Source organism: Chiloscyllium plagiosum, unplaced genomic scaffold, assembly GCF_037043375.1.
Source record: "Chiloscyllium plagiosum isolate Xiang-an unplaced genomic scaffold, Cpla_swu_hap1 HiC_scaffold_37, whole genome shotgun sequence".
Classification (NCBI taxonomy): Eukaryota; Metazoa; Chordata; class Chondrichthyes; order Orectolobiformes; family Hemiscylliidae; genus Chiloscyllium; species Chiloscyllium plagiosum.
The window spans coordinates 11643871-11659392 of NW_028270175.1; the positions used below are offsets into that span (position 1 = coordinate 11643871).

Consider the following 15522-nt stretch of genomic DNA (forward strand, 5'->3'; position numbering starts at 1 on the left):
ACCTGATCAATTCCTGGGGATTTATCCACTTTTATGCATTTCAAGACGTCCAGCACTTCCTCCTCTGTAATGTGGACATTTTTCAAGATGTCACCATCTATTTTCCTACATTCTATATCTTCCATGTCCTTTTCCACAGTAAATACTGATGCAAAATACTCGTTTAGTGTCTGCCCCATCTTCTGCGGCTCTACACCAATACCGCCTTGCTGATCTTTGAGGGGCCCTATTCTCTCCCTAGTTACCCTTTTGTAGGGGGACTTTACACTGCCAGGCACGAGAGGTGAGTTGGTTAAGATGGATTTCAAAACTAGATCAAAAAGTGTGGGAAACATTTAAATAATTAATTTGTAACAAGTTATACATTGCCTTAATGGTTTAAAAAAAAATCTCACAGGGAATCTGGTCTAAGCATGAAATATTAAAGATAGTGTTGGATTAAAGGAAGGGTCTGCATGTTGCCCAAAAGAGTAGAAAGGCTGAAGATTGCGAGGAAGGAAATGCACGCAAAAAACTGAAAATAACAATGTTGTGTGGATCGACCAAGCAGTTACTCCAGGAATGTGGCATTTGTAATTCCACAACAAATGTGTGAATCTTAATTGTGGTTGAGTCATCGATCCCCAGTTGTTTGCTGGGGATTTGTCATGAGGGCACTGCTGAAATTATCCCAACCTCTCCAGAGCAGACCTGTCCCGTTGTAGTCCCAAATCCACATTCATCCTGTCAAAAAAAAATTGCTTGAAAGCATTCCAACTCTTAATTGTAAAACATTTGGGTACATGTAATATGCAGGAGAGCATTCTCAAATTACCTGTGAGCAACAGTACAGGAAATTTAGCCAGAATATTTTTAAGGCTGGACTGTTTGAGGTTATTCATGTTCCATGGATTAATATATCAATTGTATAACCAGTGTGCTCTTTGGCTTTGGTTCAGATTGATGATTGATTTGTTTGTGTAAAAATATTTCCTGACTAATAATAACAGAAGATTGATAGGGAACAGGGACAGTGCTTTCAACAAGGTCACCTATCTTGCACCCTCTCAATATCAAGTTATGAATACTGTTCAGATTACTTTCTTGGTGCATTGTAGTTATAACAGTTGAAAATGTCGGTCCCACAAAATCATTAGTTTTTGGTTTAATGGTGAAATAGTGCCTGTTGCTGGTGCCCATTTTCAGCATGTCCCACATAAGTCACCCACTTAGTCAGAGTGTTATGATTGGCCCATGCAGTGGGCACAATAGCCACAACCAACTTATTTTTGTGCAGTGTATGGCTCCAAGGTGTGGAGAGTTCCCTCCCCCATTTCCAATTGACTTCTGTTTTCCTAGGATTTCTTGATATCACATTCTATCAAATTTTGCCAAGATTTTTGGGTCATCACTTTTACTTCATCACAAGAATTTAGACTTTTACAGTAATGATATCTGGCTTTGATGGGCTGGGATAGAAACCAAACTGAGCATTAGTGGGAAGATTGCTGCTGGTTAAGTGCTGCCTGATGGCACTGTCGATGCCATTCTCCATCATTTTGCTGATGTTTGAGAGTAGACCAATAAACTGATAAAGACATTAGTTTATCAGGTTTGTTCTTCCTTTTTGTAGACGAGACATACCTAGGGCAATTTTCCAGATCTATGTGGACCAGTTTGATTAAACATAAAATTGATTTGGATTCACAGTTCATCAATACTACTGCCAAGAATGTTGTTGGACGCATATATTTTTCTGTATCCAATGTCTTTAAGCTATTTCTTTATATCACATGGAGTGAAATGAATTGGGTGAAGACTTGCATCTGTAGTGGTTTGTCAAGACGAGGTTGAGTTATATTATCCATGATGCACTTTTGGCTGAAGAAATACCTTTGTGGGAAGCTAGGGAAGAGATTGCTAGGCCCCTTGTTGAAATATTTGTAACATTGGGTGAGGTTCCAGAGGACTAGAGGTTGGCCAATATGATGTGGTTGTTTAAGAAAAGCTGAGGGGAAAAGCCAGGGAACTATAGACTGGTGAGCCTTACGTCAGTGGTGGGTGAGTTGTTGGAGGGGATTTTGAGGAAGAGGATTTCCATGCATTTGGAAAGACATGGACTGATCAGGAATAGTCAACATGGCTTTATGCATGTGAAATCATGTCTCATTAACTTGACTGAGTTTTTGAGGTGGTGACAAAGAAGATTGATGAAGGCAGAGTGGCACATGTTACCTTCAGCAAAGTGTTCAACAACTACAGAGGGGAGGAACTGGGTAGATTGTCTGGGAGCGGAGACCAGCAGGAAAGACAGCGGAACCGCAATGGCAGGGGTTTCTGGGAATAATTCAGGAGACACAGCAGAGATCCATCCGAAGAAAAAGAAGCATGGTACAGGGAGGATGAGACAACCATGGCTGACTAGGGAAGTCAGGGATAGTATAAAAGCAAAAATGTGAAGGGCACTGGGAAACCAGAGGATTGGGAAGCTTACAAAGACCAACAGAGGGCAACAAAAAAATAAATAAGGAGGGAGAAGATTAAATATGAGAGTAAGCTAGCTAGTAATGTGAAGGAAGTCTGTAAGAGTTTGTTCAGATACATAAAGGGCAAAAGAGAGGCACAAGTGGACATTGGGACACTGGAAAATGATGCAGGAAGGATAGTAATGGGGAACAAGGTAATGGCCGAGGAACTGAATAATTACTTCGCATCAGTTGTTGTGGTGGAAGACATGAGTAATATCCCAAAAATTTAAGGGAATGAGGGGGCAGAGCTGAGTATGGTGGCCATCACTAAGGTGAATGTGCTAAAAAAAACTGAATGGCCTGAAGGTGGATAAGTCATCTAGACCAGATGGACCAAACCTCAGAGTCCTAAGGGAGATAGATGAAGAGATAGTGGAGGCATTAGTGGTAATCTTTCAGGAATCGCTAGAATCAGGGAGGGTCTGAGAGGGTTGGAAAATCACCAAATGTGATACCCCCATTTAAAAATGGAGTAAGGCAAAAGATGGAAAATTACAGACTGATTAGCCTAACCTTGATCGTGGGTAAGATCTGGAATCCATTGTGAAGGATGAGATTTCTGAATACTTGGAAAAGTATGGTAAAACAGGGCAAAGTCAGCATAGTTTCATCGAAGGGAGGTCATGAATTCTTTGAGGAAGTAGTGAGCAGGTTAGACCAAGGAGAGCCAATGGATGTTATCTACTTGGACTCCAAGGAGGCCTTTGACGAGGTGCCACCCAGGAGGCTACTGAGTAAGATAAGGGCCCATCGTGTTAGAGACAAGGTGCTAGTATGAATAGAAGCATGGCTGTTTGACAGAAAGCAGAGAGTGGGGATAAAAGGGTGGCAGCCGGTGACAAGTGGTATTCTGCAAGGTTCAGTGTTGGGACCAAAACCTTTCAATTTATACATTAACGATCTAGATGAAGGAACTGAGGGTATTCTGGCTATGTTTACAGATGATACAAAGGTTGGTTGAAGGACAGGTAACATTGAGGAGGAGAGGAGGTTTCACAAGGATTTGGACAGGTTAGGAGAGTGGGCAAAGAAGTGGCAGATGGAGTACAACCTGGGAAAGTGTGAGGTTATGCACTTTGGTAGAAAGAATAGCGGCATGGAGTATTTTCTAAATAGGGAGAAAGTTCAGAAGTCTGAAGTGCAAAGACTCTTGGGAGTTCTATCCAGGATTCTGTCAAGGTAAAGTTACAGGTTGAGTCAGTAGTTAGGAAGGCAAATTCAATGAAGTCATTTATTTTGAGAGGGATTGAATATAAAAGCAGGGATGTACTTCTGAAGCTTATTAAGGCTCTGGTCAGACCACATTTGCACTATAGTGTGCAGTTTTGGGCCCAATACCTCAGTACTGGCCCTGGAACATGTTCAGAGAAGGTTCATGAGAATGGTCCCAGGAATGGAAAGCTTAACGTATGAGGAGCTCTTGAGGACTCAGAGTTTATACTCAGTGGAGTTTAGAAGAATGAGTGGGAATCTAATCGAAATATACAGAATACTGAAAGGTCTGGACAATGTCGATATCAGGAAGATGTTTCCATTGGTCAGAGAGACGAGGGAAGATATTTTAGAATGGTGATAAGGGGAAACGTCTTCAGCCAGACAGTGGTGAATCTATGAAATTCACTGCCACAGCAGGTTGTGGAGGCCAAGTAATTGAGTATATTTAATGTTGAGAGGGATAGATTATTGAATATCAAGGGGATCAAGGGTTACAAGGTTAGTGTGGGAGAATAAGGTTGAGAAACTTATCACCCATGATTAAATGGTGGAGCAGACGCAATGGGCTGAATGGCCTAATTTCTGCTTATGTCTTATGGTCTTATAGCCTTATGGACAAGATTCCACATGGTAATCTGTAAGGTTAGGTTAAGTTAGATTATATCACATGGGATCTAGGGGGAGCTAGCCAATTGGATGCAAAATTGTCTTGAAGGTAGGAGACAGAAAGTGGTGGTGGAGGGTTGCTTTTTTGACTGGATGCCTGTGACCAGCAGTGTGCTACAAGGGCTGGTCCACTGCTTTTTGTCATTTATATAAATGGCTTGGATGTGAACATAGGAGGAATGGTTAGTAAGTTTGCAGATGACACCAAATAGATGGTATTGTGGACAATGAACAAGGTTATCTCAGAGCACAACAGGACCTTGATCAGATGGGCCAATGGACTGAAGAGTGGCAAATTGAGTTTAGTTTAGATAAATGAGAGGTGTTCCGTTTTGGTAAGACAAACCAGGACAGGACTTATACAATTCATGGTGGGGTACTGGGGAGTGTTGCTGAACAAAAATACCTTGGGGTGTAGGTGCATAATTCCTTCAAAGTGGAGGCGTAGGTAGACAGGGTGGTGAAGAAGGTATTTGGCATGCTTGCCTCCATTGGTCAGAACATTGAGCACAGGAGTTGGGAGGTCATGTTGCAGCTGTACAGGACATTGGTGAGGCCACTTTTAGACTACTGTGTACAATTCAATCAAAAAGATGTTGCTAAATCTAAGAGGGTGCAGAAAAACGTGTTGCCGAGGCTGGAGGGCTTGACTTCCTGGAAAAAGCTGAATAGGCTGGGGCTTTATTTCCTGGATCGTCAGATGCTGAGGGATAATCTTTTAAAGGTTTATAAAATCATGAGAGGCACAGCTAGGATGAATAGCCAATGGCTTTTTCATAGTGTGTGGGAGTCCAAAACTAGAGAACATAAGTGAGAAGAGCTGAAAAATGTGTTGCTGGAAAAGCGCAGCAGGTCAGGCAGCATCAAAGGAGCAGGAGAATCGACGTTTCGGGCATAAGCCCTTTTCCAGCAACACATTTTTCAGCTCTGATCTCCAGCATCTGCAGTCCTCACTTTCTCCTAGTTGATTTTAACATAAGTGAGAAGGGCAAGATTTGAAAAGGATTCTGAAAAAGTAACTTTTTCACATGGAGGGTGGTGCATGTATGGAACGAATTGCCAGAGGAAGTGGTGGTGGCTGGTATAATTACATGATTTAAAAGGCATCTGGGTGGGTCTATGAATAGGAAGGTTTAGAGGGTTTTGGGCCAAATGCTGGCAAATAGGACTAGGTCAGGTTTGGATACCTGGTCAATGTGAACGAGTTGGACTGAAGGGTCTGTTTTCATGCTGTATGACTCTATCACTCCATGATTCTATGGTTGCAAATGTATTAATCATGTACTTTGGACTGAAAATGCAGAGTCTCTCCCATTATTTAAGGATGAGATTCTGGGAACCACTACTTCTGGTTTGTTGTTTAAATATCCACTGCAGAAATTTGATCTGATCTGTGAGATTGCTTACCTCCTATGTTCAGCATGTTCCTCGCCCTAAATTGATCAGATTAGAATTTTATTTTTAGGTATGTCCTGTGTTGTTCCTAGCATGCTCTTCTACACTTCCTAATTTAACCAAGGTCCCTTGGCTTGATGGTAAAAATAGAATATGGGAATTTAAAAAGTTTTTTTATGACATGCAGGTGCCACTGGCAAGGCCAATATTTGTTGCCTATCTCTAATTGCCATTTAACTGAGTGGTTTGCTGGACTACTTTAGAGGGCAGTTACAAGTCAACATGGTCAGACCATGTAAAGGGACAGATTTCTTTTCTCCAAAAGGCACTAGTGAACCAGATGGGATTTTTTACAATTTAAGATCATGGTCACCATTACTGGGAATTGCTTTCAATTTGAGATTTTATTAATTGCATTTAAATTTCAGTATGTGGTGAGATTTGTACCAGTATTCAGCAACATTTGCATTAACTTGGGTCTCTGGGCTGTTAATTTAATGACGTCTCCAATTAACTCCTGTCTCCCTCTAGATGCCAGGCCATGAGGTTATAGATTGAGTTTGAATACAAATCTGCAGATGCTGGTGCTCCAAGTCATCTCTTGAATACCCAGTTTTAAGCTGCTAGATCTATCTGAGTTTATTCAATTTAGTGTGGTGGTGGTTTCATGCAATAGCATAGAGGGTAAGATTAGATTAGATTACAGTGTGGAAACAGGCCCTTCGGCCCAACAAGTCCACACTGACCCGCCGAAGCGAAACCCACCCATACCCCTACATTTACCCCTTACCTAACACTATGGGCAATTTAGTATGGCCAATTCACCTGACCCTGCACATCTTTGGATGGTGGGAGGAAACCGGAGCACCCGGAGGAAACCCACGCAGACACGGGGAGAACGTGCAAACTCCACACAGTCAGTCGCCTGAGGTGGGAATTGAACCCGGGCTCTGGCGCTGTGAGGCAGCAGTGCTAACCACTGTGCCACCGTGCCGCCCTTAAGCTCGGTGTTAAGACAGGACTTCATCTCCTCATCTCTCTGCAGTGGTTGCTTCTACTCATACAGTAATGGATAGATGCACCTGTAACAGGTAGAATGGGAAAGATGAGGTTGAGGCTTTTCCCTGATGTTGGTTCATTAACTATTTACCTTGGCTCTTCATGAATAGACGAACAGTCATAAAAACAAATGAATTGGCCACAGTAAATGACCATTCAGCCCCTTTAGCCATTCAATAAGAGAATGACTGATCTGATTACTCCACATTCCCATCTATTCCTGATAAACTTCTATCTACTTACTTATAAAAACTCTGTATAATTCTGCCTTAAAAATACTTAAAGACTCTGTATCCATTGCCTTTTGAGAAAGTCTTTCAAAGACACTCAACCCTCCCCAAGAAAATAAATGAGCTTTGTGAAAATTATTTCAAAAATGTCTCCTTTATGTTGGTGGTGTTGTCTGGTCTTTCTTTAAAACAATGTAGACAATTCCCACTAGAATGTTCTGAATGTATTTGCCCAGGAGTCTCACAATACTGAAGTGGTCAAATCAATATGAACACAAGCCAGTAGCAATACAAAGCAGTCTCAACTTTATTAGGAACAAAGTTACCATAATCTTCAATATTAAACTAATCTTTAATCCTATTTGGCCCTTTAAGGTTGTAATACTTCCCAAATCTCTTATAAATTTATGCAGTTGCACTCTCTGTGGCTCTGTGTCTGCAAAGCTGCTTTCTTCATCGCTCCTTCTGGATGTAGGGACAACAAGGGGTTGAAATACAGAGTAAACTTTCCTCTACTCAGTCAATCTCAAAGTGAGCTAATATTCAAATCCCCTCAGCTCTGAACCTGTCGAATACTCCAAGGACAGGAACAGGGGTTTAAAATACATACGAAAATTTATTCTCCTCATTGGAACTGAAAATAAATAATGTAAAGTTCCCCTCACACTGACCCCATCAAACACTTCTGGGACAGGGACAACAGCAGGCTAAAATAAAAGCTGCCTTGGTTTGTTCAAAGAATCCAAAATGTCTCTCGGGTTTCTACACAAGAGGCAAACATCTGTCCTCCTCTAGGCAGACTTCCTCACAGTCCCACTACACCTGCATTACCTTTTTACTACTCATGGTCTGCTCACTCTGGCTATAGAACACCTGGCTGATACATCAATTGTGGTCAGTGCCAGCGTCTTGCATGTTCAGTTTATATCCTGTCCTTCACATTGGGCAGCTGCCCTCTTAATAACCAGCTCAGGCTGAAAGTGCAAGGTATCAGGCAATGTTGGAAGGATACCTACTCAACATGTGATAGAAGATAGGTTAATCTTGATGAAGCGTAAAGATTTATTATACATGACACTTGACTGAACCTTCTGAGAAATCACATTGGACTTACCAGTAAATACACAATTAAACCTTTGCTTTGTGCTGTTAATACAAAGAATAACAACTGAAGAACTAGTTGGGAAACACTGCACAACTTTGAATGCATGTTGCAGTCTGTAGCATTGAAATCATTAAGCATCTTCCTGCAGTGCATTCTGGTCTTTGGGCTGTCGTAATTGACTGCAATTGGTACCTTCTCCTACTGCCTTCTGTATAAGGACATAGGAACATGGGAGCAGGAGTAAGGTATTCAACTCCTTAAGCCTTCTCTGCCACTCAGTAAGTTCATGACTGATCTAATTGTGGTAGTAGCTAGATTTCCTGCTTGTCCCCAAAATCCCTTGATTTCCCTGTCAATCAGAAATCTGTCTTAACTCAGCTTTGAAGATACTCATTGTTCGCAGGGAAGGGAATGCCACAAATTAATAATCATCTGCAAAAAGATATTCCTTCTTAGGTTAGATGGGCTTCAGATTGGTATGACTGGTCAGTGCAACATCGAGGGCTGAAGGGCCTGTATTGCGCTGTAATGTTCTATGTTCTTACCTTCTTAAATGGAAAACCCCTTATTTTGAAACTGAGCCCTCTTCTTCTAGATTCTCCCACAGGAGGAAACATCAACAATGTTTCAATAAGATAATTTCTCATTCTCCTAAGCCCTAACGTGTAGAGGCCCAATCTGCTCAAACTTTCCTCTGTTTAGTGAATCTTCTCTGAACTGCTTTTGATGCAAATATATCCTTGGTTAAATAACGTCTTCAAGTCGTTTTTGCTGCTGCAGCCTGAGAATTTTATGGGGATGATCAGAGAGTTACTGAAATCTGTGAAAAGGATTAGGTGGGAGAGGGAAAGACGAAGGCTATGATCCAGAGGAGTGTAACCTAGCGTAAGAGGGGCTCAAGGTTCCTTTTGAGGCCTAGACGACTACATCTGGAATATAAGATAAAACAGAGGACATTTCGCTTCGTCTGTATAGTGCTTAGTCTATGCCATTTAACCAAGGGCATAGAACCAATGAACGTTATAGTGATGATAGGAGGTGTGAAAAAAAAAGCTTTATAAATGCATAATGAGGATTGGCTGACAGTCCAGAAATCTAATAGTCTGTTAGAACAGCTGGACCCAGAAAAAATATTGCTTGATTAACAACTCTGGCACTGTGATCTCTGCTGTCAATTACACAATTTTATTTAATCGAGATTAAGAGGACTCAAGTGAGTCTGCTATTGACGTTTTAAAGGGTTTGGATATTGACCGTTTCTTAGTCCTGCAGTAAAAGGATGATTTTTAACAGTGTATCATGACTTACTTTTTTAAAAGCTTTCTTCACTAATACATTCTATTGCCATTGTAAGGTTAATTGTTTCTAAACAGTGTAAAGTAGATTAGTGGACATGGAAATGCAATAGCTTACCTTAAAGGTGTGGGAGCCAGGAAAGTGGGTGGAATTGAACTCTTTGTTCAATCCTCCGGCCTGATTCAGCCTGCAACCACCCCTCGGGAATAAAGATCCATTTTTACAAGTCAGTAACTTACAAAATAGGAGCAGAAGTAAGCCATTTGGCCCCTTGAGCCTGCTCCACATTCAATAAAATCATGGTTGATCTGTTTGCGTTTTGAATTACTCATTCTCATCTGCCTACATAGATTCTTGTTTGTCAAGGGAATCTAGCTCTGGCTTTAGAAATATTCAGTGACACTGTCTTCTAGAGAGAGAATTCCAACCTTCACAATCTTCAGAAAAAAATAAAATCCTCATCTCAGTCCTAAAAGGGCAACTCCCAATTTTAATACTGTGACCTCAAATTTTAGACCACTAAACAAGTGGAAACATCCTCTCCTTGTCCATCACTCTGCATCCTCTTTACTTCAACCAAATCACTCCTCTGCCTTCCAAACTCCAATGGAAATAAGGCCAGTGTCTCCAACTAATTCTCATAAAATAATCCACTCATTCTAGGTATCAATCTTATAAATCATCTCTGAAATAAGGAGATGAAAACCAAACAGAGCATTCAAGCCAAACAAAGACACGCATGAGAATTCCAAGAAGCATGGCATTCCAACTGGAACTCTATCAACAAACACATCAAGTTAGACCCCATCTACCACCCCCTGAGAAAAGGAACAGGAAGTGACTTTATCACAGGAAAAACATCACCACAGGAAATGACATCACCAACCCAAAGAAACCTAAATATATAAATAGAAAGCAGGAATTTTCAGCATTGCTTCGACTGAGGTCCACTTAAGATGTTACCTAGTTAGGTAACGAAACATCTGGAATGGACCTCTTAGCTCAGCGAGCAAACCTACATCCAGAGTATTCAAGATGTGGTTTCATCAGTGTCATGTTTGGAGGATCCCTGATTTACAAGCACCTGGTTTACAAACGTGAGCCCAAACAGTTGTGTAATCTTAAAGCCCTGAAATACAAGCATTTCTTATACTTACAAACAGCTGCTTTATGTTGTTCTTCATTGTGTCCCAACTTGTGTATAAATTTACTTGTGAAGGGATTCCTGACAGAACTCATTCACAACCCAGAACCTGCCTGTATAACAGAAGGATAACAACATCCTTAATTTCATGTTTAATTCCTCTCCTAATAAAGGATAGTACCTCATTAGCCTTCTTAATTACTGCTGTATAGCATACTAATGTTTAGTGACTCATTCACTAGAACACCTTGATCTGCATCTAAGAATTCCACAGTGGTTGCCCTGCTTTTTCATTGTTCCTACCAAAATGAAAAACTTTGTATATACTCCATCTGCCAGATGTTTGCCCACTCACTTAATTTTATCTACATACTTCCGCCATCTTTTTGTCTTCTTCCCAAAATACCTCTCTACCTATCTTTGCTTTACCTCAAATTAACAAACTTTACTTTAGTTCCCCTCATTCAAGTTATTGTAAATTGGAAAGAGTTTGAACCTCAGGACTCCACTCATCATATTGGGCTGCTCCAGACAAGAGCTTATTTATGGATATTCTGTTTTCTGCCAACCAGCCAGTCACCCTTTTATCCATACTAATATGTTTCTCCCTAGCACCATGACCTTTCTTCTGTTCTAATAGCCTTTGTGGTATCTTATCAGATGCCTTGAGGAAATCCAAATAGCCATTTACAGACCTTCCTTCATTCATAACACATTGCTCATTTAAAGAAGTCTAATCATTTTTTAAAACATGCTTTTCCTCTCATGAAACTTCTGAATTGATTTGAGATTTTCTAAATGTCCAGCAATAACTTCACTACTGATTTATACATCTTACACGTGACATATGTCAAGTTAACTGCCGTTTCTTGTTTTCTGCCTCCTTCCCTTCTTGAATAAAGAGGTTACATTTTCTACTTTCCAGTCTTCTTTGACATTTTTCCCAAGGCAGATGCTCTTAGTCAGGAAACTTCCTGAGCCCAGCTCCCCACCTCAAACTTGAAAATCCTTCACTTGATGACATCCAGACCAAATATGTACATTTAAAGTCAGAATCTCCTCCTTCCTTTGTCAGCCATGACTCAAATTGTGGACCCTTGCCTCTGAGCCAGAGGCCTCTGGATTCAAGTCTCACTTTAGGTATTGAGCACGAATGTTAAGTCTGATGCTCTAGTGCAGTTCAGAAAACACTGCTGTGCAGTCAGAGTTGCCCACATTTGAATTAAATCTTAAGCCGAGGCCTAGTATGCTCTCTCAGGTGGATGTCAAAGTTCTCATGATCCTGTGTCACAGAGGAGTGGGGGTGGGGTTCACTGTAGTGTTCTAACCAAAAGTTATCCTTCAAACAATGTTGAACAAACTAACTTAGCAATTTGAAAATTATGTTTATGGAGTTTGCTATGGACAAATAAGCTGCCACGTTTCCTATATTTTGAACTTTAAATGTACTTCATTGACTAAAACAATTTGAGTTACTGTGTAATTGTGGGACACATTACATAAATGGAAGACCTCCCTTCTGTGAGAATTCCTTTCCTGCTCAAAAGAGCCAATTAATATGGGGAAACAATGGAAAGGAAGTGGGATCAGAGAGGTTAAATTGCATTTTGTAACTTTATTTGCAGACCTCCACCTGGTTAGAGGTAGGCATATGCAATTAAACTTGAGGCTTTTGTACGCTACACAGTTCCTATATTTGTTGATATATCACACATGACTTACATTGCATAGTAATTAAAACATTTTTTGTAATCGTAGCATTTTATTATGTATTTGTAGCTGACTCAATTAGCTGGAAGTAGATCTTGAAGTAATTATTCAGGATATCACAGTGTGACTTTTTTTCTAGACGGTCAGCCAAATTGAACTTCTTATAGTATAAAATCAACAATTTTCAGTACATGCAAGAAATTGTTCTGATTGTTTCTTTTGTTGAGGAGGCATTTGAGTTAATGGACATGTAGACGTTGGACTATGACTGCCTTTGAATGTTAGTCCTAAAAAAGACCATCTTGGATAGAAACATTGAGTTTATTGCTTTTTGGATTGATCTGATCCCTATTGATTAGTGTTCAATCACCTAGTTTCATCATGACTGTCTCTACCATTGAACAGAGAGTACCACGTAGAAAATGTTCCTCTTGATCGAACTAATATAACTAATTTGCCAGTTTTTTTCAAAATTGATCAAGGAGAAAAATCTAAAAGGGACCTGAGGGACGACTGTTTCACACAAGGGTTGCTTTATATGTAGAATGAACGGTCAGAGGAAGTGGTAATTGCAAGTACAGTTGCAACATTTAAAAGATATTTGGGTAGGTACATGTATAGGAAAGGTTTAGAGGGATATGGCAAATGCAGGCAAGTGGAACTAGTTTAGTTAAGGAAATCTGGTCAGCATGGATGAGTTGGACCGAAGGGTCTATTTCTGTGGCTATGTGACTCTTTGACTCTAAATTTAGTGGCCCTGGTCGGTGCAACATTGAGGACTGAAGGGCCAGTTCTACACTGTATTGTTCTATGTTCCCATTACTTTTCTGTTCGTTGTTGCTCACAAATTTGTGACTTACCTTGGAAGATAAAAATTAATCATGTAATCCTGTTCCCAGCTGGAGGGGAGCATGGGCTCTCAAGAAGTGCTTCTTCATGTCTACATTCTTTTGTGTTATTTGATCCCATCATCTAGTTTTATCTAATTTTGTACTGTGGCAGTTAATTTTTGGACATGCTGCCCTGAAAAATCAACTGATTACTTTCGCATTTGAATCTGTACCGAAACAGTTTACTCTAGAAATGCGTTCATGCTACTTTTCCTTGTTGTCTTTATCTTAACTGGAAGAAATTGGTGAATGTTCCTACAGTCCAGTAGCCCTGGTATGGATGTTTGGTGGACCAGGATTGGATTTAGCTATTATTTCAAACAGCCTTCTTATACTTGCTGGCTAAACTTCTATGGTTGCTTTGATGTATACAGTACAGCATCTTTGTATGTAAACTGTAGGGTATGAAATACTGCAATAAGAAAATGCTTTACTTTGAATTTGTGATGTTGATTTTTATGCAGGTATATGAATCATCCTGATTGGGAGAAAGTGTCAGCTAGAGTTCTTACCTGCATTAAGGGCCAGTTGCTGATATCACCCACATTATGACAAGAGTGGGATTAGAATGGAGTAAAACTGAAGCCTTGTTGAGCAAGAGGTGAGATGAGAAAAGGGGAGTGTAGGAAGGCTGAAAAGAGAACAGGTTTTGCTGTGGGGGAGGAGCTTCTCAAACTGTGGTATGGGAGGAATGCTTTATTTTGGGTTTATATTACAAAACTGCGTATTCTCCAATTTATCAGGAGAAATGACATGAAATATTCACCAATATATTGTATATAGTGTTTTAATTCAAAATTAGATTAATCAGACTGCATGTACAATTGTCAGTACACTTGCTTTCAAAATATTCAAATATCTTTAGCCTGTAGTCATAAATGAATCCATCAAATCAAACAACATTATCTTAAAAGTTTCCATAATTTTTTTAATATGAAGGGAACATATATCAGCGGTACTGTACCAGGCAACGATATCCACTAGACCTCTCTTGCATAACTGAGGCTCAGATAACAGGCCATTAACTTTATGCTTTTGGTGGAAACTCACTGTTCTTAGCCTGCCATCATTTCTTTCATCTCAATTTAATAATTTATTTTGTTCATGTTTATGCAGAGGTTTTTAAAATTCTGTTTGCTGAATTAAGAGTCTTTTAAAGGGAAAGGTAATGTATATTTTCTCTTAACCATTATAAAACTAGAGAAAAACTAATTGTCTACAGTTAACTTGTGATCACTTAATGAAATACCTGATAAGTGCTTTCTTAAGGAAAATTACATTTTAAGTTTTTACTGCACAAGAGAATTTATGAGTCTTAAGACACAGCAACTAAAATTTGCTGATAAAATTGTTTTATTTTTGTTCATTATGTAGTACTCTAGAAACAAACTAAGTTCTGCCTTAGGTCAAGCACTGGATGACTTGTAAGCTTTCTTTGAAAGCAAAATGGTCAACATAAATATTGTACAGCTAGTTGAAGTGTGATAATTTCAGAAAGCATAGGTTAAAATTACAAAGTATATTCCTGCTGAGACTACTACTGAAAATTTGAAACTGGAATATACAATTATTTTGTCGTCAAATGATGTCATTTTTCAAGGAAATGGGAAAAATGGAGGCAAAAATATATTGAACTTGTGTGAAGGAAGGTTTATCAAACAAGCTAACATCAACAAAGTAATGGGCAAGTTTCCCGGATAGTCCTGAGACATTATTGAGGGCAACAAATGTAGTGCACCAAATTACTTCTACTTCAGGGAAATCAGTAGAGGTTTCTACTGACTGTCTCCCTTGAAAGTGTGACATCAAATACCTGTCAATGCTTGTTGTTTGGACTTATTCATAAAGATTGGTCATTTGTTAAGGTAATGGTGGGAAGTTTTAGCTGATCTGTGTACACTGGAAATGCATGTGGCTTAAGCCGAGGTGAGAGAAATTGGAAGGAGGAGTGGATGGACCAGAAAACTATGAGCACTGAATAGTTTATCAATACGTTATGCGCCTTTAACTCGATAGGATAAACATGGGTTGTAGAAAATTCCTTTGGAGTTACTGTAAATTAGAAAGTTAGATTACTTGGTGAGACACAACCTATAGAATAGAACGTGCTGAAATGCTCTGGAGCTAGTGAATGATGAAAATTGAAGATAAAAACACAAATGCAAAGATAGCTATGTTTTCAAAATTGGAACTATTTGTCTCTGTCAAACAGTTCATTAAGTAGAAAGATATCTCCTGGAATAAAACTGTTTCCCCAACGCGGAAGAATGCAAAATGCTTTAACAACAGTGTCACGTAAAGAGAA

At 39.7% G+C, this 15522-nt stretch overlaps 1 long non-coding RNA gene across 1 annotated transcript; it reads right to left on the reverse strand.

Moving 5' to 3' along the window:
• Window positions 1-683: 683 nt before the first annotated feature.
• Window positions 684-13796, reverse strand: LOC148139762 (uncharacterized). Its single transcript, XR_015753519.1, has 3 exons — window positions 13730-13796; window positions 10631-10730; window positions 684-723 (listed from the first exon to the last, which is right to left on the reverse strand). It is a non-coding gene; the product is annotated as an uncharacterized LOC148139762 (long non-coding RNA).
• Window positions 13797-15522: the final 1726 nt, after the last annotated feature.